Source organism: Amblyomma maculatum, chromosome 7 (genome assembly GCF_055883805.1).
Source record: "Amblyomma maculatum isolate TAMU_Amacu chromosome 7, ASM5588380v1, whole genome shotgun sequence".
Lineage (NCBI taxonomy): Eukaryota > Metazoa > Arthropoda > Arachnida > Ixodida > Ixodidae > Amblyomma > Amblyomma maculatum.
In genome coordinates, this window is record NC_139350.1 from 96,291,558 (window position 1) to 96,302,622 (window position 11,065).

Consider the following 11,065-nt stretch of genomic DNA (forward strand, 5'->3'; position numbering starts at 1 on the left):
GTATCGTGTTGATTTGATGCTCTTTTCTAAATCATTTGTACATAGTCCATGAATATAGGACATCGTTTCAATGTAATGAGTATCTGGTTAAAAAAATATATTACAGCGGTCAGAACACTTCGACTCTCAGTTCTTTACATCGGTAAAATTTTATTAACTTTCGTGCAAAGCCGTGTAGCGCAGTACTGCAGATGAGTCGAGTTGTGTCGGCATACATTTGAAAAAAAAAAAGACCTGCATAGCTGAAGATTATGTGGGGTCACCTGGCGATTGGAACAAGCTTCACGCGCTCAACGTAATCTCCGGGATCTGCGGCCCCACCAAGGCGCCAGAGTCAAAGAAGCCGTCTGCAAACTGCTTGAAGTTATTGCTCTAGCAACCTTTTAAACTTGAATACAGCAATAGTGGAGGAGGGAGGAGGAGGAGGAGAAAAGGAGGGCGGAAGGCAGGGATGTTAACCAGAAAGATTGAATTCCGGTTGGCTACCCTGCACTGGGGAAGGGAAATGGGGGACTGAAGGGGGAGGGTAGAAGAGGAGAGGAGGTGAGAAAGCAATAGTGGACCAATGAACTATATTATTACGATTGCATGTGCATGGCACTACTTCTCGTCTGTTCAGCTTTGAGGAGGGAGTGAAAGCTAGCGCATGGTGTCTTTTTGACGGCTCGTTCTATTCGCATTTTGGCAATGGTTGCGAAGCCATATTTTCCGGGGCCACATGTTAAACAGTGCGGCCGAGTGATGCACTGGCTGCATGACTGCGAAGCATGAATCGATTTCCACCTCGTTTTATTGGACGTCAGGGAAATTTCGGAGTATCACAGTATAATAATTACAATCGACACCAGCTAACCCGACCCACCGAAGAGGTCGACTAAGTGGAGACGAAGCCCGGTTGACACTTGAGAGCTGGTTCGAGTGACACTCAGTCACTCGGTACACAGTCATAGTATACCGTGCTGACGTTCTAATAAACACCTTGCAACTGCTCCATTCTTTTCAACTTACTCAGAAGCAGTGTAGACTATGATAGAAGGGTAAGCACTTGCGTAGTTCTCCTAGCGCCAATGCATATCCAATGTATATCGGTAGTAAGGATATAGGTGGTTTTCTGAAACACGGAGCGTACACATGCCTATGCCCAGTAGGAATGGGAGAATATGTGCTGCAAATAGATATCGTTCACAGCTCGAAATTCTACACTAAGGGTGACGTACATAAATGTTATTTATTGTTTTTCTCAGAACCGTCAATAGCAGGAAGGAAAAATTAGCCTTTAAATAAATTAGCTTTAAATAAAAGCCAAATTTCATGCGTAACTAAAAAGAAAATCATTTGATTGTAATGTCATCCCGTAATTTTATGTGTAAACGTTAGAAGCCAAGATTGCATTCTGATCCCTTTTTCGCGTCAACATTGTGCGTGTTATTGCAAGGGTATCGGTTACTATCTTAGTCGCTATGCTGGTGCGTTGGCTCCAAAGCAGAACTTGTATGGTAGATATGGTAAATATGTCGTATGGTAGATACGTTAAATGCAGTAACCGTACAGCCATTCGGCAAATGGGGCTACTGCATAGCTGCAGGAACGCATTACCATATCGTCCATGCTGCGCTGAACTCTGATGATAGCCACACTGGCGCACATCTGTTTTGGTGTATGACGCCAATGCAAAGCCGCACTTCAAAAAATGGAGGATAATGCAACTTCTTTCCTTTGTTTTATTTCTGTTTTTCTGACAACGATCTAACGTTCCTGAAGAAATTAGGAAATGTTTATTGGTTACATTTTTTTTGCATTCGATGTGCATGCTTCTCGATTCATTTGAGACACCATCATGCAGTGGGTCGACAAAACGCAGCCCCAAGCAATCGTTGACCTTTTGCTTTGCTATGACAACAACGAAGCACATTAGAAAGGAACATTATGTGACATGTCAACACTAATAAAAAAACACCTGTTGAGAGAAATTGGCATCTCAATCATCAGGAATTATTTTGAGCTTTGTTAATAAAAAAAGGAGTCAGTGTAGTCATTACCTACAACATTTTTGCTCAGAAAAGGCAGTCGCCGTCTTGTGCCAATTCCCCAAACATTAGAAACTCTGCTTTAAAAAAAGGGGAATACTGATCTATTTCGGACGATACGCAAGAGTTCGCTAAAAATAGAACATCGTGTGAAATTTCGCCTCGGTGTGCCAGGCAAATAGTTTAAATGTGAGGTCAAGGGGGCATACAAAAGTGCATAACTTTCCGTTTATTCAATCGAATATCGGCCCGTGGGATAGGATAGCGCAAAATAAAAACGCTAATTAGAGCAATAATATTGCAAATTGTGTATACGTGGCGTCGTCATCAAACTTGTCCCGTCACACGTACACTGTTGCACCGCTGAAACCAAACTGAACAAAAGAGGTATTTTAATTAAATAAGCGCTTGTTTGTTTTTTTATAATAGTGCAGGGAAGGTAGCTTGGTGTCTATACATGTCAATGGAATGCTCTAGGTGTGGCCAATAAGGCAGCAGGCCGAACGTCGATCCGCTTTCCTTTTCGCATCTTCGCTCTAACAGTCTTCCTCATGTCTTTAAAATGTTCTGGATGACATCCGGAGCTCCCCAGGAGAAACGTCATCTCCACGAGAGTGGTTGGGTTTTATGCGGGCCACATGGGCGACTGCTTGCAGTTCTAGTGTGGCTACGCCCAGTACACTGCGAACGAGTCAGGCTAGTCTATATACTCGCCTACTTCTTCGTTACATAGACAACAAGGTACCTAAGGTGCAGAGTTGCACCGCAACATTTTCTGGCCACGCTTCCTGAGTGTTCGCAGAAACTACGCTAAAGCATCAGGATGGATCTCGCGATATTTCGGGCAAGTGTGTTGTGTCTTGTGCCCTGAACCACCTAAACCCCCAACCATGTAACCATATCCCCTGTGTAATCCTAGTTAGTGCCAGTAAAAATATTCTCTTCATATAACCTCTCCCCTTCGCGGCTGTTGGAAGTAAACACGAGGTAGAGGTTTGGAAGTCGGTCCGGTGCCATCAGTGCACGTCCGGCACCTTTCATGACATATAATTCGAATAGTGGTCTCCGGCTTCAAACTAAACAGAAATGATGCCGGAATATTTACGGAAATGTTACGCTAGCTACGTTTCCCAAATCAATCCACAAAAGCAGATAATTTAAATTAGTTTCGGCGTAGTCTTGGCCGGTGCCTGCCTTCCGCGCTCGCTGAGATTGGTGCGTATGACACGGGGATTGCCGCAGTGAGGTTTTCCCGGACGATGATGAGTAATTCGGGAATGACTGCATAGGAGGCGCCCCAGCATGAGTGACGGCAATAAAGGGCACTCCACATTCAGTTCATGGAATACGAACCTCACCATGGCACTGACAGTCTTAGAAGACGCTGCCTGAACTGTGTGCTGCAATAGGCAGTGCTCTGCTGCGTTCTGCGTCGCAGGGTATGTAAGGCCCGAGACCCCACTATTTTTGTTGCCCCGCCGACGTTGGGTACTGAGCGCATTGGTTTCGTTCGTGTTACCGCTGAGAAATTGTTCTGCATAGTGAATTCAGTGCAGTCACTTTCTGCCTCGTGCTGCGATGTAAGAATCAATGATTCGTACTCAGTGCACTCCAACGGCATGACTCACATTTTGGCAACGTAGCCACTTTTATAACGAAGTAGTCTGCAGTCGCTCCTCGTTGAGGCATAGTCGAGATCACTTCCAGCGAAAAACTGGGTGTGCTCTGTGCCCTCAGCTGCTGCTTCTCTCTTTAATTCACTAAGCATTTGCCTCTGAGATACCGCTGCAGCGGATGTCCCTGGATTCAAGAGAGTATTCAAGGTTGCTTCAACCGCATTCCTCTTTTCTGGTGAGGGAATTGAAAAAAACTTATGCAACTCATGGTCGCAAGGAACTTCTTGGGGGTTGGGTGGTCATTGCAAGCGCTGCACTAACTATCCCAGATATGTTCTCCAAGAACTCTTGACTTAACCGTGCTGTCATTAGGTACCTGTAGCCTAAGGTTGTCGTGATGTAGTCCAACAAAAGGATAGGTATTTTGATAGTAACCTTTAGCCTAATGGCAGTAAACTGCCCTAGAAAACCTATATCAGACTGTTTGTGTGCGCCTTCCATTCTGCAAGGTAAGCGAGGAATGCCGAAAGACAGTCAGCAGCCAGTGAGTTGCTCCGCTGCGCGTCCCTTGAGTGACGTGCAGACATGACTGCGACGACGGTGTTGACCATCCTGCATGGAGAAAGAAAACAGGAAGTGCGTCATTATGTCTTCTCGAAAAGTGTCCTTCGAAGAATATGCCTTTTGAAATACCGAAAACCGAGCTGTGTCTATTACCAACACAAATGTCATTCCCGAGCGTTTGGCGCAAATGAGGCCGAAAGTCTTCCTTTGCCTGTATAAGTACTTAAGCATATATATATATATATATATATATATATGAGAACGGCGAAGTGCTCTCAGTTTTATCCTGACCAGTGCCGTGTCGTGTGTTGTGACACGGTCTGCTATGACGCGTAAACTACCTGGCTTGTTTTGAAAAAAAAAGATCTCACCAAGCTTCACTAAGCTCATTCCGTATCCCACGAATACGCAAACCTCAGGCGAAGACCGAGATGTTTCGTCGCATGCATTCAAAAACGTATTCCCGATTTGCTTAAAACTACGGTCACTGCGTTTATTTTATATATTTACTCGAAAACTGCAGGATGTGGCGAATACTGTCTTTCTTTCACTGAAGAAACAAAGCCAATGTATGACTTGTGGGCCGAACAGCTGGTAGGCCATGCGCATCTTCTCGAAGTTGTTCGGGTTTAGATGGGTTTCGGTTATGCCGTGCATGACTCTCAGGGTCACCGCGCTACCGTCTATCTCGTGCACCCTCCTGCGTTTATCTTTGCGTACACGCGTTCACATTATTTTGACTGTAATGCATTTCCCAGGCGTTCTTATCGAAAAGATTAAAGAGCACAAAATCCTTGTCAGCTGCGGAATGTTATAATGAAGGTCGGCCGTACAGAAGAACCACATACGCACACAAAAAAACATGGTGTTTATATATGAGGTTAACGTCCCCAAGGGACTCAGGCTACATGGGACACGTCGTAGTAGAGGGCTCCGGAAGTTTCGGCGACATGGGGTTTTTTAACATGCAATAACATCGCACAACTGGGCGCGTTGCGGTAAAAACATATGACTGACGGAGGTCAACTTCAGTGATCTTAGCAGAACTCGAAAGTACAGAATTTTATCCTGCTCAGACCGTTACGGCGCCTAATATGTTCTAACTTCTCTTATTTCAGACAAACGTAACTGTATGCTTTCCCCACAGCAATTGCGTAGCAATCATGCATGCCCGGCACCTTTTTGTTTTGTAACGAGGCCCCGTACTTTTTCCTCCGATGAGAAACAAATTTATAGTTAGGAAAGAAATACAGATAAGAAAACCCAACCAAGCCATCGGGTGTATTGCAATGATGTGAGAGGGGGTTGTTGCGCGTGCACTTCACCAAGAGGGGGAAATCAGACACGAAGTGCAGGAAGCGACCGCTGTCTGTTGGATGCCTGATCCTACCTGTAATTTAGGTAGCCGTCATGCAGATTCACAGAAATGTTCACGATCTTTCGATTCCACGATGCCCCGTCACACGTGACGAAGTCAACGTGGAGGCCTGCCTCATCTGCGAGTATCACGGCTTCGACAAGAATCTTTACCAGAATTTCCCTTTCACATTTCCATGTGTGCCAAACATAAGAATCACTTGCGTTCACTTTCCCGCGAGCGGTAAAAACATAATAACCATGCCGTGGTCACGCAGCTGCTCTCGTTCACTGAGTTGCTTAAAGGGACCTAAATAAACCATGCCTTCGACGCGGCCTAATGACTTGGCCGACAACTGCTCTCAAATTTTGAGTTCGTCCACAAAAAGGCCCCAATGTCTTCAAAAAACCTGCATCGTTCTTGTTTTTTCCTTCAAGGCGCTAAAAACATTATTCGATAAATCCTAAACTATATTTCTAGCACACTAATACTTCCGTAATGTGTTTTCACATTTCAAAACCAAAAGTTGATTTCTTCTCATATTGTTATATAATTTAGGGCTTGATTTTCATTACAACGCACTGGAGTAGCGAATTCTTACTGAACTCCATCTGACGAGTGCTTTTCCTTTTTGCTGCTCTGTAGAATTGCAGCGCGGCTTCGCGGGAAGACCCACCATCCTGTTTTGAAATATCTTTTCGCTTAGGTTGCGGGTCTTTTCCGTCATTGTTCTGACTTTCTTCCCCAAATTCACCCCCTGAGCCTTCGCTGTTGCTGATGCAAGTTTTTCTTTTGCTGTGGCTGTTGAGGGCGCTCTATACGGCGGCGGATGCTATCTTAATTCAGCTTGTACTTCTTTCTTATCACAAATAGTCTTGCCTCTCTGCATGGGTGACACTGGGCACGTGCAAAAGAAACGCAACAATTACGGCCACGTTTACAACACTTTGTAAAACCTACTTTGTAGATCCGTAAATACTATGGCAGGCACATGTACTTCACTTGCTGTTTTCTATATCAAATAAAAGCATTGCAATAGGCAGCAGTACCAGAAGCGTGTACGAAAGCAGATGACAGCGAATTTGCACTGTAGTAAATATGAAAATATCGATATGGGAGACAAAAAATATGATTCCTCAATGAATTAGTAACGCCGGTAAAGAAGCTATAAGGAAGCTGCATGAACTCGCCTACTTCGATCGTGGTTGCTGCGTCATCAATAGCGTGTATCTGGTTTCTGCAGAAATGCACATCGAATCTGCCTGCATATGCATTAAGACTAGTCGGGCACGTCCATAAGCGTAGGGGGGGAGGGGTGGACGCGGGCCACCTAATATCAAACTCTCCATTGTTCAGTCGTGTGGCTGTGCGCTAAGCTATACAAATCCACGGCGCTTCGAACTATAACATATGCCGCCTCATTAATATCCCCCCCCCTTCACCCAAACCAACAAAAACACAAAGTCGTGGCTACGTGCATGACAGCCGACAAATTTTGGGGGTTGGAGGTGGCGGCTCAATGAAGACCAATAGTTTTGCTAAATCAGTGTTAGAAATTCGGTAAATGCCGAGTATTCTTGCTATGCAGAGCATAACTAGCTGGGTGCTGAGCACCGCGTGGTTCCACTCGGTGAAAAAAGGAAGGAAGAAAATACAGCAGCCAGTGGAGAGATGTGGTGGTGGTATTGTTGCATAAGCCGTGCAAATGTATGATTTCAGGCAGGCCTTTTGACTCTTGTAGACAGGGATCACCCCCTCTCGTTCTCTTGGCTAAACACTTTTTTTTTTTTAATTATCAAAGCATAGCCCATTTAGCCTGCTCAGTAGAGGCTTATGAACTGCCTATATTGGTTGCCGACACGAAGTTGTGTATAAGCGTCACAAAAAAGTTTCACGATCTTGCTACTGCGACGACTGGTACGTACACAAGTAGCGGTATAACTCGATCTCGGGTATACATCGCATACGAATTGAACTCGAACCATTTTGATATGTCGATATTCCGGGATATAAAATATGCCAACATATACACTTCTGTGTAACGCATAAGCGCCTATGTGATGTACCTGGGAAATTAAGCAGCATGCTTCCTGCAGCGATGGACTACCCACCGGCGTACTGGCAGCTGATCTGCGAAGCGCACATGTATGTCAGGCGTCGAAAAGAGGGACGCATTGGGCGCAGTGCCGCTCCGTGGACGCGAGCCTGTCCCCCAAATATTTCATAGGTATATGTCGATGTGTCGTAGTTCGCGCTGCTCATACCTTGCAGTAGCATCTCGCGCTGTGTGGTACCATGTGCCGTGGGATTTTGCAGAAAATCTGCTGCGGACGGTGCCTTTCCAAGAGATGCCTACTTCTGTTACTGGGACATCAAAGGGCAATTATGGACACCTTTAGCAGACCGTGTTACGTTTTGCCATCTGCGTTAGCGGAGTTCGCGATCCCTCCCACCAGCATTGCGAACGCGCTTCAATGGCCGTGACGCGTGGCAGCGTGACGCGTGGCAGATGGCGCTAGTAGCTCGTCAAATTAGCGCATGCCCATCACGTCAGGACCAATCAATGCGGGATCACGGCCGGTGGGACGAATTTCGGAACTCTAGTAACACTGAAAACACGCAATACGAACTGCTATAGGTGTCAAATACCTCAATTAAAATAAAGTGTAGTTGATCTCCCAGTGTTCTTCGGCAGCAAAGCAGAACAAGCGAGAGCCGTCTCAAGCCTTCGGCCGGCTTGGCTGGCTTCAGCGCATAGTACCTTGTGCCCTGAATGCCAGCTTCCCCGTAAGATAGCAGTGTCGCGCTGAAAACAAGCGCAAAAGACCGAAGGCAACTTTCAATCAGACTCGACGTCCACCTTACCAGGCGGTTTTACAGCGTTAGCGTTGCCATCAGGTGCCGAAGGCTGCGCAGCCGACTCTGATCACACAACAAAAATCGCTCAGCTCATTTACGAGAAAGGATGTTGCAAAGCTACGGCACGAACTTCGATATATACAATAATTTTTCACTGAAAAGGAGTTCGATAAACTCCAAGCAACATTCCTATGCTTTTGCATGAAGTTTTAATGGGATACTCTGAGAGTTAGCTATATGTAATAATCAACTGTACTTTGGCCTGTCGCTCAAACCGGTGCGCAAATCCGGCTATAACACCTAAACACGGTTCTTAGAAGCAATCTTTCACATCCTGTTTGCCTTCAGCTTACAGCTTATTTGTTTCGAGCTACTTTTGTAATGACGGCCAAAGTATTATCATTTCAGCGCTATGGACTAGTAAATAAACAGTAAATGCTGGGAAAACGGCCAGACAGACTCTCAGCAATGGGGAATTCTCGAGTGCAGGTTGAATCAGAATTTGAAGTACTTCGAGAACATTTATGTACGTGTGGTAGGTGAACGAAAGCTTTTTTTTTAAAAGAATCCTCTCCAATAGGGCAACAAACTCTGCTTTCGGATAATGCAGTCCACTAGGACCTTGTCCTCGCAGAGGAGTGCACAGCGGGCTGCTTCTTTCGCTAGGGGAAAGAAGGATAGTGCAAGCGTTACACCCGAAGACACTGCTTAACTTACCAACGTATCCAGCGACATAAGCTACACCGGAATATGTGACAATGGGTAATGGGATGACACGAGATGCAATCACTTCCTTCAGCTCCTCGGTTAGTCATTGCAGCAGAGCAGAAATGATTTTTTTCGGCGTCGACGCGAGGTGCCTTGATTTTGCTCCAAGATGAAACGTGCGTCTTGACAATGTGGTCAAGTGTCGCTGTTATGGCCCTCGTATCTAGCGTGACGTTCTCTTCCGCACATTAGCCTTACTTACCAAAAGAGAGCCTTTATAGGGTCGCTATTGAGTTTTTTAGTCAGAACGGAGCCGACATATCTCCGCAGGAGGTATTCTATCACTTGTACAGTAGACTCCGTGATGAAATCCAGTGCCTGAAAGGTTTCTTCAGTGAAAGTGTCGTTGTTTAACGCTTTAGAAGTTACTTGGATGCTTGCGATATAGCAGGTGAACACATTTGTTAGCCACTGCAATCGAGTATCACCAGTGTTATTTATTGGCCTCCTTTTACCGCTTCCAGCACAAGTAGCGTCATGAATATCAAACCATTCTTTGATTGTTTTCCTAAAAAACATAATATCATGAAAAGATTTTATTAAAACAAAGTTTGTTTGAAATTAAAATAATGTTATTAATACAATACAATTGCTCATTATAAATTAAAATAACAGTGAAAACTCAACCTTACAGCGTTTACACAGAATGTTATAGTAATATTTTATTATCCAAGCATTATGCAACTTGCAATACATTTGTGTAAAGCTATTTTCACCATCAGTGCTACCTATATGGTTTCGCATCTAGTGCTGAAAGACAGCTGTGCCGTTGCAGACGAGTTGCTGTTATGATAGCTTAGAAAGAGTTCCGATGTGATCGCTTCTCATACAATTTTGTATTCCTATTCTTGTGCAGGCTTGGGAAAAATTCGGATTAAAATGAATAAAAGTAGCTACCATGCCTAGTCTGTGTCATATGCTTGTCGAACGTTTGCTGAGTGACATTGTTTTTTATATAGTCTCAGCTGATGTCTGTAGTACGCTGACATGCCGCTGCAGCATCTACCTTCTGTGTACATTTCGGGACCGCACTCAAAACCAAACACGCGGGCGACAGCGCGAAACGAGGTAAAAGCCACCCGCAGCCACGGAAGCAGATGCGGAACAAACAATGAGCAGGTCGCGCCCCTTGCGGAGACGGAGAGCCTAACTCAAGGAGAAGAGCTTCCATTGCATGATACTCTCTAACAGCATGCACTACGAGTGATCCTATTTCCGACTCCAATTTTCCGTGGTTGCCATATGAGCTCCTCAATACTACCAGTTGCAAAACTTCCCACGAGGCCCATGCATAAACAAAAACGGCGGTTTTGATTGGTCAAAATTGAGATGTTTACGAATAGTGGCGGAACCCGCGGCCATTAAAACAGCGTCTAAATTTAAAAACAGTCTGATTTTTTATAAATGCACAACCGTATTGGAAAATAAAATTAGTTGAAGACTTCCAGCAGCAAACATTCTTAGGATAACAACCATATAGATAGTTAACGGGGTCGTTCGATGTATTGCTGTTTTATACTTTTTTGAATAATATATAGGCCTGTGATTCTACTCGCAAATGTTTAGTGCCTGGCGCGAAGCCCATATTACAAAAAAAAAAGAAAATGCAATAGAAATCGGGATTCGGAAGCTGTTCCTGTTCCCACCGAGAGGTACCGCAATTCTGAAATGCTCGTGTGACGTCACAATGTGTATACGGAGGAGCGTATAAACTTTATATACACGAGAGCGCCCGCTTTCGTCGACCTCTGACCGCCGCATGGTAACCTGAGTTGTGCATCTTCCGAAGGTAAAGCTGCGTCACCTGCCATCGCTACTATTCCTCTTCTGTCCCCATGAAACATGTGAACTGTAACCGGTGAAGGCATTGTACT